Source organism: Marmota monax, unplaced genomic scaffold, assembly GCF_021218885.2.
Source record: "Marmota monax isolate L192 unplaced genomic scaffold, Marmota_monax_Labrador192_F-V1.1 WCK01_AAM20220418_F8-fsc00914, whole genome shotgun sequence".
Taxonomy (NCBI): Eukaryota; Metazoa; Chordata; class Mammalia; order Rodentia; family Sciuridae; genus Marmota; species Marmota monax.
In genome coordinates this window covers 2,982-19,804 of record NW_026694792.1, presented here as the reverse complement: position 1 = coordinate 19,804, position 16,823 = coordinate 2,982, and the positions used below count along the sequence as shown (strand labels likewise).

The window sequence follows — 16,823 nt, the reverse complement described above, 5'->3', positions numbered from 1 at the left end:
GACAGCATAATACTATTTATGAAAGGAAAACAAAAGTTCTGGAAAGAATAAAAGGATAACTGGGATTTGGGTGGGAGATTAGGGAATATTATGTGTGTTATTTATCTATGTTTATTTATGTATAATTAAATGTTATTTTGGCTTTGGGGATTTTATTTGTTTATTTTTGGTTTTGGTATTAGGGATAGAACCCAGGGTCTCTTAACCACTGAGCCACATCCCTAGTGATTTGTATTTTTTATTTTAAGACAGGGTCCTGCTAAATTGCTTAGGGCCTCACTACATTACTGAGGCTGGTATTTGATATTTTAATTTTGTAATATGCTGCATTTGCTGCTGCTATTTTATACCAGTAAAGCAACAGCTTTGCAGCAAAATAGGAAAAACATATTCAACTTATTCATAAACAATATTTTGAACTGGGCCCCAAAATTATATAGTTGAGGAAGAAGAGATAATGATGCATTTTGGACATAAGGAATAGAGAAGTTCAAACATTCCTCCTGAAGGTTCAACATTTGATGTTGCTGAAATAAAGTGCTGTAACAAATTTATTTGCTTATAGTTTTCCATGACACAGGAGCCTTCATATCAAAGACCCAAAGATCCAGGGTGAAATATCCATTTTTATACTTAGGATTCCATAAATATGGAGAGCCATTTAGAAATATATTTGGACAAAAAGCATAAGGGAACTCAGATTCTTCTTGGCCTCTTTATGCAGCTTTATTTTGAAACTGGGTCTTGCTAAACTGTTTAGGGCTTGCTAGGCTGGCCAACTTGTGATCCTCCTGCCTCAGTAGTTGGGATTATAGGCATGCACCACTGAATCTGCTCCTTCCCTCTATGGAGCAGGACCCTTTCTGGAATGAGGGCCTTATGATCTACAGTTGAACAAGACAAGATAGAAAATCTATTTATAGCCAACTTTTTTTGTGTGTGTGTGGTAGAGATTGAACTCAACCAATGAGCCATATCTCCAGCCCTATTTTGTGATTTTATTTACAGACAGGGTCTTGCTGAGTTGCTTAGCACCTCACTAAGTTGCTGAGGCTGGCTTTGAATTCACAATACTCCTGCCTCAGCCTCCCAGCCACTGGGATTTCAGGTGTGCGCCACTGTGTCCAGCTTATAGCCAACTTTTTGTGTGTGCGTGGTATCAGGGATTGAACCCAGGGGCACTTTACCACTGAACTATATCCCCACCCCTTTTTAATTTTAATTAATTTTTTTTGAAATAGGGATTGAACCCAGGGGTACTCAAAACCACTATGCCACATCCCCAGCTCCCCGCCTTGTAATTTGAGACAGGGTCTTACTAAATTGCTTAGGGTCTCACTAAATAGTTGAAGCTGGCTTTGAACTTGCAATCCTCCTGTCTCAGCCTCCTGAGCCACTAGAATTACAGGCATGCATCACTGAGCCTGGAGGGTATTTTTTTAATATTTTATTTTTTAGTTGTAGATGGACACAATATCTTTTTTTTATTTTTATGTGGTACTGAGGATCGAACCCAGGGCCTCGCACATGCTAGGGTCTTGCTAAGTTGCCCAGGCTGGCCTTGAATTTCTGATCCTCCTGTCTCAGCTTCCAGAGTCTTTGAAATTATAGGCATATGGCAAACTCTTTCACAGAAAGGCAGGGAAAAGCAGAGTAATATTTTTAGTATTTACTTCTAGCTTTGGGGTAAAGGGCAAAAAGGGATTATTTTTCCCTCCGGGTATTGGTGATGGAACAATTCCATGCACTCTCTACCACTGAGCTATATCCCCAAGCCCTTTTTATTTTGAGACAGGGTCTCCACACTATATTGTTTAGGCCAGAGTCCACCTTGCAATCCTCCTGCTTCATCCTCCCAAGTTGCTGGGATTACAGGCAGGCCCTACTATACCCAGCTCAACTAATAAAGTCTATGCAAATATTCCAAAATCCAAAAATCTTCAAAATCTCAAACATTTATGGTCCCAAACATTTCAGATAAGGACATTCAACTTGTAAAATACGAATCTGCTTTAAAATAATCAGGGTGGGTGGGTTTAGAGTATTCAGGGTAGATGAAACAAGTTAGGACTTGAATTAGTCATTGCTGAAGCTGGTATGGTTAAATGGGAATGCCTGAAGTTATTTTGTTTACATTAGAAATTTTTCATAATATAAAGTTTTTTTTTAAATATACTTTTTTAGTTGTCAATGGACCTTTATTTAACTTATTTATATGTGGTGCTGAGACTCGAACCCAGTGCCTCACACATTCTAGGCAAGTGCTCTAGCACTGAGCCACAACCCTAGCCCCTCCATAATATAAAGTTTTAAAAAATAATTTAAAAAAAGTTCAAGGAGGATCCCCACTTCCTCTCATGATTCTGACTGCCTTTATAGGTTGATACCCCAGCTTCACCTTGAATGGGGATGGAAAGGAAGAGTAAGGAAGGAGTGCACTTTGGATTCTGTTTTTCCTTTCTTTTTTAAAAAAATATCTTTATTTTTGTTTTTATTTTTATGTGGTGCTGAGGATCAAACCCAATGTCTCACATGTGCAAGGCAAGCATGCTGCCACTGAGCCACAACCCCGCCCTGGATTCTGGTTTTCAACAGGTGAAAAAATATTAAAGGAGAAATAGAAATCAGATTTAGAGGTCATCTTTTTCTCCTTTCTTTCATTTCCTATCTCAAATACAATTAACCAGCAAGTCTTGTTTTTTTTTTTCCTTAAAAATATATTCAGAATCTGATCCCTTTTTACAATTCCAGTGCTACCAATCTGGACAAGCCTTTCTCAACCCCTGCCCAGATTACTGTAGCCTCCTATCTCCTTTCATCCTTGCTATCCCAGTCTATTAACACAGCATCCAGGGATCCTGATAAAACCTATTTCTGTTGGCATCACTATTCTGTTCAAAACCCCCAATACTAATCTCACACAAACTATGAGGAAGCAAAAGATGAGGGATATTTCCCCATTTCTTCTATCATTTATTTATTTATTGGTACCAGGGATTGAAACCAGGGGTGCTTACCCACTGAGCCACATACCAGCCCATTAATTTATTTTCATTTTTGAGATAGGATCTCTCTAAATTGCTGAGACTGGCTTTGAACTTTCAGTCCTCCTGCCTTAGCCTCCCAAGCTGCTGGATTTACAGGCATGGGTCACCATGCCCAGCCCCCCACTTATTTTTTGAAACCAGCATTACTCTGATATCTAAATCGATAGGACACTTTAAAGAAAACTACAGACCATTATCTCTCATGGACAAAGACACAAAATTCCTTTAAAAAAAGAGACACTATATCCAGCAATATGCAAAAGAGTAGCATATCATGATCTTTTTAGATTTATCCCAGGGATTTGAAGTTGGTTTAAGATAAGAAAACAAATCTAAGTAATTCAACATATCAACAAATCAAGAAGAAAGGTATGCAACAAGACAAAAATTCATTATCCATTTAGGATAATCTCACCACAGTAATTAGCTTCATAAACAGCATCTATGAAAATCCTACAGTTAACATCCTTCATGGTAGATATTGAAATGTTTTTTTCTGCAATTAAGAATGAAACAACCATGTCAACTTTAACCACTATCATTCAACATTTACTGGAGATGCTGGCTAGTGCAATAAGGAAAGCAAAAGAAAAACCAGTTTGGAACTGAGCACAGTGGAGCATCCCTGTAAATCCAGTGCACATGGGAGACAAAGGCAGGAGGATCACAGGTTCCAGGCCAGCCTCAGCAACTCAGCAAGGCTCTAAGCAACTTAGCAAGACTGTCTCAAAATAAAAAATAAAAGGGTGGAGATGTTGCTCAGTGATAGAATACCTCTGGATTTAACTCCCACTACAAAAAAAAATATATATATATATATATATATATATATATATATATTAGTTTGGAAAGTAGAACAGTCTTTATTAACATAGGGGAAGTGAATTTTTAAAAAATATGTTACCTGGGCTGGGGCTATAGCTCAGTTGATGAGTGCTTGCCTTGAATGCACAAGGCCTTGGCTGGGTTCTAATCCCCAGCAACACACACACACAATTATGTTGTCTTAGGGTGGGAAGCCGTTCTTGCATGTGATTGAGCTACCTCCCTGGCTGGGTGTGAGGCGCTTTAGACAAGCTGTGTCAGAGCCTTCCCCACCCTTCCCCAGGTGCAAGGGCTTGTCCATGTGGGGGTGTGACTGACCACTGACCTGAAAACCAATCACTGACCCTGACCTTGGAATGTTGTCCCCCTTGACATTCATTGGATGGAATTTTCCCCTGAATTTTTTGTTCCCCAATAAAAGCTCACTCTCTGGCGTGCTTCTCTCTCTCTTGCTGGTCTCTTGTGTAAACCTCGCTACCGCATCAGGTGGCTAGATGCAGGAGCTGGGAGTGGAGTAATATATCAACACCCCCACACAGTGTTTCATATGTGTGCTCAGCTTTAGAGCACAAATTGTGCTTCTGTCTTGTTTCTTCCTGCCCCAAACTATGTAGTTCAGCCATATGTCAAGCTTCATCTCAGTTGGGGCCTTGAGCCAAGTGATTCTTTAGTTCAGTTTCTTGCTTAAAAAGATATCTTGATGCTAGGCACAGTGGCACATGACTGTAAATTCCAGCAACTGGGGAGACTGCAGCAGAAGGATCATAAGTTTGAGGCCAGCCTTGGCAATATGCTAAGACCTATCTCAAGATAAAAATAAATAAATAAATAAGGACTGGGGATGTTGCTCCGAGGTAGTGAGGCCTGCTGAGTTCAATCCCCAGTGGCAAGGGAAGGGGGAAGCTTGAGACTATATTTTGAGATCCAGACATATCATTTTAAAAACTTATTTTCACCTAGAAATTGAGTAGACACAATATCTTCATTTTATTTTTATGTGGTGCTGAGGATTGAACCCAGTACCTCATGCATCCTAGGCAAGCACTCTACCTTTGAGCCACAACCACAGCCTGTCAATCTGAAATCTTAATCTCTCTTTAAGTGTTCTTCTTCTTCTTCTTCTTCTTTTTTTTTTTTTGGTAGTAGAGCTTGAACCTAGGGGCACTCTACCACTTAGCCACAACTCCAGCTCTTTTAATATTTTTATTTTGAGACAGGGTCTTGCTAATTTTCTTAGGGCCTTGCCAAGTTGCTGAGGCTTGCCTGGAACTTCCAGTCCTCCTGCCTTAGCTTCAAAAATTGCTGGGATTACAGGTGTGTGCCACTGAGCTCAGCTAGGCTTCTTAATGAATGTGTAAACTTCTTAAAAGCTTAGTAGTGCTTTAATAATTTTCTCAGAAAAAAATAGAAGCATTGAGTACCTTTTTGGACAAACTGGTGATGTGAGGTGATTTAAGATATTAATTGTTCAAGTTAGCTAATTTTTGTTTTCTTGAATCAAAAAGTAATTATCGAGGACAAGGAATACAGCTCTATAGTAGGGCATTTGCCTAGCATGCACAAGACCCTGGTTTCATTTTCCAGCACTGTTTTAAAAAAAAAGTGATTTTATTTATCTTAATATTTATGCGTTAAAGATAGAATATCAAAGCCTATATGCCTGTAATCCCAGGTACTCAGGAATCTGAGGCAGGAAGATCAAGGCCAGCCTGGGAATTTAATGAGATAACATCTCAAAATAAAACAATTTTAAAAAGAAAGGACTGAGGGTATAGCCCAGTGGTAGAGTGTTCTGGGTTCAATCCCCAGTATCTCTTAAAAAAAAAATCAACCCTAAAGCATTGAAAAAACTTAAGGATCCCATTTCTTAACACAGATGTTCTTTTCTTACATATTACTTAGCAGTTATTTTATTTGTATGTTAAGTTGTAATTATAGAGTACATGACATTTTGGATTCTGCTGTTTTCATCCTGAAAGTACAAACCTAGAACAGAAAGCTAATGGACCATAGTCTCTAATTGCTTTTCTTTTGAATTATGTTTGAAGAGAGGGATAATTTTGAAATTAGGGAGGTAACAAATCATAACCAAAATGTCTTTTTTGAATTAACTTTGAAAACGAATCAGTGTTGAATTGTGTGCAAATAAATGATCCTTATAACCCTGAAAGTCTGTGATTTACTTCTCTAACTTAGAATCTGCATTTTATTTTATTAGTTTTTTAAAATGGCATTTATGTAGACACAAAATTTACCATTTTACCTTTTCCCCCCCAATACTGGGGACTGAATTTAGGGCCTCACATGCTAATCAAGGATTCTAACACTGAGCTACATCCTCAGCCCTTTTTTTTTTTTTTTAGACAAGGTCTTATTAAGTTATCCTGACTGGCCTAGAACTTGTGATCCTCTTGCTTCAGCTCCTGAGAAGCTGACTCATTTTAGCCTTTATGGGTTTTTTGTTTATTTGTTTGTTTGTTTTGTGATACTGAGAGTTGAACCTGGGTGTGCTATATATCACTGAGCTACACTCCCAGTATTTTTTTTTTTAAAGTTGGAACAGAGTCTGCTAAATTGCCCACTCAGTCCTTAAACTTTCAATCCTCCTGCCTCACATTTCCTAGTCACAGGGATCACAGGTGTATACCACCAAGCCCAGCTTATTTTTACCATTCTTATTAGAATTTTAGTTTTTTATTTATTTTTGGTACTGGGGATTGAACCCAGGGGTGCTTTTCCTCTGAGCTACATTCTCAGTCCTTTTCATTTTGAGAGATGGTTTCGATAAGTTGCTGAGCCTGGTCTTAAACTTGGGATTCTCCTGCTTTAGCTCAAATCGGAATTATCTGTATGCTCCAGTGCGTAGTCAATTTGCTTCCTTTTATTTTTTTTTAATAGTTAATGATATTTTTAAAATTCTAATTTGTTAACATGACAGTAGAATAGATTTTGACATATCCTACATAAATGGAGTATAACTTCTCATTCATCTGGCTGTACATGATGTAGAGTTTACACAGGTGATATAATCATATATGTACATAGGATAATACTGTTCGATTCATTTTATCATTCCTACTCCCATACTCACTCCCCTCCAATTTCCTTCCTTTGTAAGAGTGAAGTATATTCTATGTATGTATATATCACATTTTGTTTATTCATCTGTCAATGAACATGAGTTGCTTCTGTCTTTTGGCTATTGTGGCTGTTATATCTGTTTTTAAAGTAAATTTTAAAAGCCTTAAAGTTCTTCTTTTTCTGTTAACACTATTTGAATATAATTAACAAGATCCTCCTGCCTCAACCTCCCAAGCTGCTGGGATTATACTCATCTCCCACTGCTTCCAGCTAGGATTTTATTTCTTAACTACTTTCAGTTTTACTTTTTGCTTTGTTTAGTACATAATAAAATTCTACCTAAACAGATCTTGTTCTGTCATGACACTGATTTTTCTTTTACAGAATCATTTTAAAACAGTGCATCTTCCTATCTTTTTATCATACATTTTTTATTTATATTCCAAGAAATTATCTTACTGCTTTTCTAAAAACACATAAAAGTGCACAAATACTGCAGAAGGATTGTGAAAAAGTAGATAAATATATAAATGAATAAGCAACTTTCACCTTGTAATAACTATTAGCTTTTTTTCCCCCTTTAGTACTGAGGATTGAACTCAGGAGGCACTCTACCACTGAACTGCATCCCCATCTTCCTGCCTTTGTCTCTGGAGTAGCTGGGATTACAGATGTTTGCCACTGTGCCTATTAACTTTTTGGTTGTAGTCTTGTGACAGTTTTTCAAGAGATGTCATATATATATATATATATATATATATATATATATATATATATATATATATATCATACAGTATAACTTTTAATTCTTATTAATAATAATTTCCTATCATTATTTTCTGTTAACCTTTCCTTTTAGCATAAATGGCATCTTCATTGTATCTAAACTAATTAATTTGAATCATTGGATTTTTTTGTTGCTTTGGAATTTATATAAACAATCTATTGTTATTATATTATTATAATTATTACATGCATAAGTATAGGTAATTTTAGAGGGGAGTTTTTAAAATATTTTAGGAGGTGGCCTTGAATTCCTGGGGTCAAATTATTCTCCTCCCTGTGCCTCCCAGATAACTGGGACTCAAGTATGTGCCACTTCCTCTAGCAGGAGAATATTTTTTATGTTTCTTTCCCTTCTGTGTCTTTTTTTTTTTTTTAAAGAGAGAGTGGAGAGAGAGAGAGAATTTTTTTTTAATATTTATTTTTTAGCTTTTCGGCGGACACAACATCTTTGTTTGTATGTGGTGCTGAGGATCGAACCCGGGCCGCACGCATGCCAGACTAGCGCGCTACCGCTTGAGCCACATCCTCAGCCCCTCTCTTCTGTGTCTTAAGAACCAAATATTTGAATTACAGTAAACTAGCATAAATTATGAAATCAGTCATATGAAGTAATTAATTAAAGTTATATATTTGTATGCTTTTTCTCTAAGCAGGTTGGCAACATTGTACAAATCACCAAGCCAAAAGGAATCCACAGTACTGTTTCAGATCACAGTCAGTATTTTTTGATTAGTGGGATTTTGGTGTGGTGGGCAGTAATTATCTGAAGAGATCATTTACAGATTGCTTTTGTTAGCTTCTGTAGGCAGCAAACATATTTGAGGACAGCTTTTGATGTTTAGAACATCCCCCAAATAGTTGTATATACAGAATATTGTAGTCATAATTGGACTAAAATTTATTCTTAAGAACAGAGGAAATACTTATTTTGGGGTAGTATGTTCCATGGCATATGTAATGTCAGTATATTAAAGATTTTTAAAGTGAAAGTTGTTGGAGATTTTCAGAAAAGAAAAAATACCAACATTACCTTTTTTTTGGTCTGTAGATATTATAGATCTATCATAGCCACCAAATATAGTACACTTTAAAATGTTAATTTTCTTGTGAATTAACATCATAGAACATACATATTTGGCTGAAATATGCATATTTATCAACATTGCTGAGCCCAAGTATATCTTGGCATCTCATTTTTATAAGGACAAAAACAGAAATGGAGATTCTGCAGCTGAATTAACCATTTAATTTTTGCACTACCCAGGTGCATTTGAAAAAGCCTATTTGGAAAACTTTTTATTTTAGAAGTATTTAATTGTGAAAATAAATTTGTAAAGTACCTAAGAATTAGTACAAACTATTTCATGTTTTCCAACATAGCTACCATAAAGTTTCTGAGGATTGTTCTTTAGAGAACTTCTGATTGTTCTTTAGAGAACTTTTGTTTTTGTTTTTAGGGTGCTTGGGAGCCTCACCACTGAGCTACATATACTTACAGTCCTAAAAAACTTTTTTTTTTTTTTTAATTTAAGTACTGGGTATTGAACCCAGGGGCACTTAACCACTGAGCCTCATCACTAGCCCCTTTTAATATTTTATTTAGAGATGGGATGTCACTAAGTTGCTAGAGCCTCGCTAAGTTGCTGAGGCTGATTTTGAACTTGCAATCCTTCTGTCTTGGCCTCCCAAGCTGCTGGGATTACAGGAGTGTTCCGCTGTGCCTGGCCTAGAAGATATTTTTATAATGTAGTGTTTTTTCTGTATTTGTGGTAAATAAGTATTCAATATAATCCTGGCTTGGACCAGCCACAAGGCTTATCATAACTCTTCATTCACAATGGTTAATAAATTCTATCTCAAGAAAAAAGTAGCTATCATACTTAAAAATATTTGTCTACCAGTCTTTATTTTAAATGTTCTTAAAACATGTTTGTATATTTTTTCATTTTTCAGCCTCAGGGATTTAGAGATGCTGTTGCCACAGAAGGTTCATCGAGTACCCGGAAAAGGTCACGAGAACCAGAGGAAGAACAGTAACCCCAAAACAAATCTACAATATACAAATATATTGATGTGAAATTCATTGTTTATAAGTAGTATACTCATTACTTTAAAGTATAAACACAATAACATGAATGAATCAGGATTATATGAAGTAAATGGGAAAAGTATTTAAGGGATGTGATTCTCTGAAAAATGTTTTCTAAAGCAGTGTTCTACAATTACATTTTGCTTTGGTTTCATTTTCAGTAGCATTCAGTAAGAGGTAACATAGGTATTTCATTTTCCAACTGTGGAAAGCTACTCGCGTGTGGCCGATCTGAATTTACTGTTCAGACTAGTAAATTTTTTTTCCCAATTGCTTAGGAAAATCATAGGAATAAAGGATTTTTAAAATATTATTTGTTCTCTTTTTTTTTCAATTTTTTTTTAGTTTTTGATAGACTTTTATTTTATTTATTTATATATGGTGCTGAGAATTGAACCCTGTGCTCCACACATGCCAAGCAATTACGCTACCACTGAGCCCTAGCCCTCTTACTTGTTCTCTTTAAATGAAGTTTTAATAATTCTTTAAAATAACCTGGTTTTTTTTTTTTGACTGTAAAGTAAAAACCATGAGTCAGCATATCCTGTTCAGTTTTATGGGTAGGATGCAAATTTTAGATGATCAAATTGAATTTAATGAATTCAGTTCTAAAATCTAAGCCATTTGTTTAATTTTTGTTATTTTAAAATGTTACAAGAAAGATTTTGATGCAGTTATCTAGAAATTGTTTAAAACATTTTAGAGTAAGGTTATAAGCCTGCAATTATTTATTTTTACATTTTGAAGCATGATGTTATTCATTCTAGAATTATAGATGTATTGACATTTTTCTTTGAATAATCTTAACCCTGCTTGAATAAATTAAAATTTTGGATTTTTGAGTGTTTTCCAAATCATATAAAAATGTCTGGTACTTGATTCTTAATATTTCTGAATACATTTACAAAATTTACTTTGTTTCCTATATAGAAAGAAAGAAATATTTTTTTCTTTTGAATGTTGGGAGTCAAACCCATGCCCTTGCCCATGCTAGGCAAGTGCTCTACCACTGAGCCATGGTGCAGCTTCCTTAGCTCTTGTTTTTTGTTTTGTTTTGGTACTGAGGATTAAACCTGTAGTGCTTTACCATTGAGCTACTTCCCCAGACCTTTTTGTTTTTTATTTGAAGACAGGGTCTTTCTGAGTTGCTTAGGGTCTCACTAAATTGCTGAAGCTGGCCTCAAACTTTTTTTTTGGTACTGGGGATTACTCGGGGGCATTTAACCACTGAGCCATATCCCTAGCCCTTTTTTTGTATTTTATTTAGAGACATGGCCTTGATAATTTGCTGAGGCTGGCTTTGAACTCACAATCTTCCTGTCTCAGCCTCCTGAACCTCTGGGATTACAGGTGTGTGCCATTGATCCTCCTACCTCAGCGAGTTGCTGGTATTACAGGCATGCACTGTCACACCGGGCCTCCTTATTTCTTTAAAGCTTAATTTTTCAAAGATTATTATTTCTTCTTCAGTTTGTAAACTTTTCCCCTAGCATTTTCTGTTACTTGGTTTTAATTCATAATGATGTGATATTATACCTATTGTCCCCAGTTTATGAGCTTAGAAGTTTAGAAGTCTTACTTTCTGGCAGACCAGTGCTTCATGCAGGCTTTATCTTGTAGTTAGTAAGGTAAATTGAAAAGATGTATATTGCCTTACTCAATTTCATGCCATTGCTATGATCATCCTTTCTGGTGATTTTTTTTTTAAACATACATAAATATAAAGGTTCATGGGGGTAAGTGTTATTGTGAGGTAGTAGAAACTAAGAGGTGGGGCCTAGTGAGAGATTTCTTTTTTTTTTTTTTTAAATATCAGGGATTGAACCCAGAGCCACATATATAATTTTTTTAAATATATTTTTTAGATTTAGGTGGATACAATATCTTTATTTTATTTTTATGTGGTGCTGAGGATCGAACCCAGTGCCTCACACATGCTAGGCAAGCACTCTACCACTTGAGCCACAACCCCAGCCCTGGCCTTTTATATTTTTGAGACAAGTTTTCATTAAGTTGTTCAGGTCCTCACTAAGTTGCTAAGGCTGGCTTTGAACTTGAAGTCCTCCTGCTTTAGCCTCTTGAGCCACTGGGATTATACGTGTATGCCACTGTACCTGCCATAGTAAGAGATCTTTATGTTATTGAAGGGATGCCCCAAAAGGATTTGGGACCCCAGTTTCTCCTTTTTTTTCTCTTTTGTTTCCTGACTATGAGCTGTGCAGTTTTGCTCTGCCAGTTTTGCTCTTGCCATTGCCATCCAGCACCCCCATTGGAGACCTAAAATAAATGGGTCCTCCTGATCATGGACTAGAACCTCCGAAACTGTGTGCCAAAACAAACTTTTTTTTTTTTTAATAAGTCGCTTATCTCAGGAGTTTGTTATAGTGATGGAAAGCTAACATAAATACATTTGCACACATACATAGAAAACATTTTCATTGTTCTTTTTTAAAATATCAGTTTAGTATATTATCATTCCTTGGCTATAGTTAATACAACACAGGCTGTTTAATACAGTTTACTTTAAAAATTATTCATTCTGGGTTTGAGGTTGTGGCTCAGTGGTAGAATGCTTGCCTAGCATATGTGAGGCACTGGGTTCGATCCTCAGCACCACATAAAAATCAGGAAATAAAATGAAGGTATTGTGTTCATCTACAACTAAAAAACATTTTTTTAAAAATTATTCATTCTGGAAAGAATAAATACTCTAAATTTTGCTCTTTGAGAAACCCTTTCTACACTTATATACTTGGAAAATCAGTTTGATTCCAAGTAAGTTATTAAAGGTATAGTATATAATAAAATATAGAGGTTAAAGGCTCACATAGGGCTGGGGCTGGAGCTCAGTAACAGAGCACTTGCCTAGCATGTGTGAGGCACTGGGCTTAATTCTTAGTACCACATAAAAATAAATAAAATAAAGGCATTCTGTCCATCTACAATTACAAAAAAAATTAATTAAAAAGATTCACATAATCTAATTCAGGGTTTTGTTTTGTTTAGGACAGAGCTTAACATTTCAAATGCAGATAGAGATCTATGTTGCTGGATAAAACAGAAATTATCCCACCAACATCTTTCATCATAAATTTAAGTTTTTTCAAATGTGCTTGTGTGCGTGTGTGTGTGTGTGTGTGTGTGTGTGGTGGGGATATGTTTATACAGTGCTTTGTTATTATTACTTTTTAATATTTGTTTTTAGGTGTTGATGGACCTTTATTTTATTCACTTATGTATATGTGGTGCTGAAAATCAAACCCAGGGCCTCTCACATGCTAGGCAAGTACTCTACCACTGAGCCACAACTCCAGCTCACTATGTAGTGCTTTATTATTTATGGAGCACTTTTACATCATTCATTGTTTTAACACTTTTATAAGATAGATGTGATAGTTTGTCCTATCTGCTTTTTTCCTTTCTTCTTTACATCTATCCATCAATGCTTAACACATTTAACTACTACTTATTGAATATTTCAAATAAGATTTCTACTTTTTTAATATTTATTTTTTAGTTATAGGTGGACACAATATCTTTATTTTATTTTTTAAATGTACACCTAATTTGCATTAGTTATGTTCTTGGTGTAATGCAACCATCACCAGTATTTCCAAAACTTTTCATCGCCCCTAAACAGAAACTGAACCTATTAGGTAATAATTCTTCATTCTTCTTTCCTCCAGTTCCTGGTAATCATTTTATGTTTTTATGAATTTGCTAAATTCAAATACTTCATTTAAGTGGAATCATATAATAATTTTTCTTTTGTCTCCAGTCTATTTCATTCTGCATGATTTTAAGCTTCGTCCATATTGTGGCATTCCTATTTATGGTTAAATAGTATTCTATTTTATGTATACACTATATTTTATCCATCTGTTGCTAGACATTTGGATTATTTCTAAAGTGTTTTAGTAGTTTATAAGTTTTTATAAAATAATACCTTTTTTGTTTTCTGAAACTTATGGACTTTCATTGCTAACCAGGTTTAGGGTAGGTAGCTGATTTAGCTTTGGAATATTTAATTTAATCATAATTCATTTTCATTCTGTAATTAGTTTTTATTTTCCCTTTAGTTATTGTTTTTTTATTTTTCTTAGTAGTGTTTTTACTAAAATATTTGCATCTTAATGATAAAATTATAGTATAATGTGACAGAAAGATCATAAGAATAGATTTACAAGACTTGCATTCTAATTCCAGTTGAGACATTAACAAGTCATGTCAATTTTGGCATCTTTATTTTGTCATGTCTTTATCTTATTTATAAGCAAGCTAGTACTAAGTGATTGCTTAATTTCATTGGTCTAAATTTTGTGGTTTCTATTTCTGTAGAGGTATTATTAAATATTTACTTTAAATGATCAATACTGAAAATATTGAAAAGAGTCCAGTATAAATACATTTTTATACTTAGGTTCCCATTGTAAGACATTGAATTTCAGTTTTGAGATGCAAAGTTGAAATATTCTGTTGTTTAAAAAAAAAACAGTTGCAGAAGAGAGGCTGGCTGTTCATAATATGTATTTTTAGTTAACATCAGTGCCTAAATTTACTGTTACTGTTAAAATTTACAGAACATTTTGCTCCCTCAGAACTGATTTTGGCATAAAATATGCTGACAAGATTTCATGTATTTTTGACCACAGTATATTCCTTTGCCTCTTTTCCAATTTTGTTCACCATTGACATACGCCCTTCTGTGATTCAACTATCCATTTGATTCTCATTATGTGTAGTAAAATGTGAGTTTTTAAACACACCATTACTCTGTGATTTTATGTTTTACTTATTCTGTGAGGATATAAAACTTGGGTTCCCTCAGAAGGGTTTGGGAACTCACAGAAATTGTATTATTCTAACCTATTTTCAAAATTAAAAACTACAAGATAAAAGACAAAGGCCAATAGCCATATAATATAAAGAAAATTCGTATCAAGAAGTCTTGTCAATCAAGGCTCAGAGAAAAGCTAATCGATTACATACACAACTGATCTAATGATAGAAAGTCTACCAGTTCTTTTGGTACTGATTGAACCCCAGAGCCCTTAACCACTTGAGCCATATCCCCAGCCCTTTTTTTCATTTTTTTTTAAAGTTGTCATTGGACCTTTTTTATTTATTTATATTTTTAAAATACTTACTTTTTAGTTGTATGCAATACCTTTATTTTTTTATTTATTTTTAATTTTATTTATTTTTAATTTTTAATTAAAGTGGTGCTAAGGATTGAACCCCAGGGTGTCGCATGTGCTAGGCGAGCGCTGTACTGCTGAGCCACAACTCCAGCCCCTGGACTTTTATTTTATTTATATGTGGTGCTGAGAATTGAACCTAGTGCCTCACACATGCTAGGCAAGTACTCTCCCATTGAACTTCAACCCCCAGCCCTTATTTTTCATTTTGAAACAGCGTCTCACTAAGTTACTGAGGCTGGCCTTGAACTTGCCATCCTCCTGCCTCAGCCTCCTGAGCTGTTTTGTTTTTTTTTAAAGAGAGAGAGAGAGAATTTTTTTAATATTTTTTTTTTAGTTTTCGGCGGACACAACATCTTTGTTTGTATATGGTGCTGAGCATCGAACCCCGGCCGCACGCATGCCAGGCGAGTGCGCTACCACTTGAGCCACATCCCCAGCCCTCCTGAGCTGTTTTGATTATAGGTATGCAACATCACACCCAGTTCTATTTTTAATTTAACACTCACATCTTAAATAACATACACACTATTCTGCACTTTTCTTTTTTGTATCAGCAATTGTAGAATTTTCTCAATTAAAATATCACTGAATGGCATTTTATTGAATGATTACTATTATTTCATCACTTTTATGAGGTTGGATATTGAGATTCATTTTTTTTTTAGAGAGAGAGAGAGAGAGAGAATTTTTTTTATATTTTTTTTTTTAAGTTTTCAGCGGACACAACATCTTTGTACGTGGTGCTGAGGATCGAACCCGGGCCGCACGCATGCCAGGCGAGTGCGCTATCGCTTGAGCCACATCCCCAGCCCTTGAGATTCATTTTTTAAATAAAGACATAAGGAATTGTTCAGAATGTATATGCATTTAAAATTTTGACAGATGTTACCAAATTGTCCTCCTGAGACATTGCCAGTTTATACTTCCATCAGTGATTTTTGAGAGTGGCCTCACTTTTTTTTTTTTCTTGTAGTTGTAGATGGACATCATGCCTTTATTTTATTTGCTTATTTTTGTACATAGTGCTAAGGATTGAAACCAGTGTCTCATACATGCTAGGTAAGCGCTCTGCCACTGAGCCCCAGCCCCAGCCCCAGAGTGGCCTCACTCTTGATAAGACATTATTTTGGGTTTTTTTGCCAGCTTGCTAGTTTTTAAATGACATCTCATATTGTGATTTTACATTTTTTTAGTTGTATAAAAACTATCCTGACTTGATGCCATTAAATATTTAATCGTAACCAAGTGTTATTCCATGTAAATTATCAACTGGTTAATAATTGGATTTCCCAGTTAAAGGCAGATCAGTGCAAATGTCTGGTCTCCTTTGAATTAACAGTTCTCACTGTAAATTCATAGCTGTCATTGTGGTTTTTATGTATTGATTTTATGTATTATAATAGTTAATATCCACACATGTTTCTGAGCCTCCAAGTCCAACTTGCTGAACTTTGTCATAAATTCATTAATGTAAAAGTTTGGTAGTTCTTTAGCACTCCTGCCATCAGGAGATGGAGTATATTATGTTCTCTTGAATTTAAAAGAGGCCCAGTTACTGTTTTGACTAGTAGAGTAACATAAAAGTAATGATATTGATTTATGATACTAGGTCATAAAAAGCTATGTATCTTATGTCTTATTGATGGGAACACTCACTTTTGAAGCCCAAGCCACCATATAATAAATGTGGCTACCCCAAGCCATCATGTTGGAGATATTATGTGTAGACATTACAGTTGACAATCCTCACTGAGCTCTTGGCCATCCGCTAGTATCAACTGCCAGTTTAGCAAC

General features: G+C 35.3%; 1 long non-coding RNA gene across 1 annotated transcript; it reads left to right on the top strand.

Moving 5' to 3' along the window:
- Positions 1-7,697: 7,697 nt before the first annotated feature.
- Positions 7,698-14,596, top strand: LOC124080026 (uncharacterized). Its single transcript, XR_006847558.2, has 2 exons — positions 7,698-8,453; positions 9,693-14,596. It is a non-coding gene; the product is annotated as an uncharacterized LOC124080026 (long non-coding RNA).
- Positions 14,597-16,823: the final 2,227 nt, after the last annotated feature.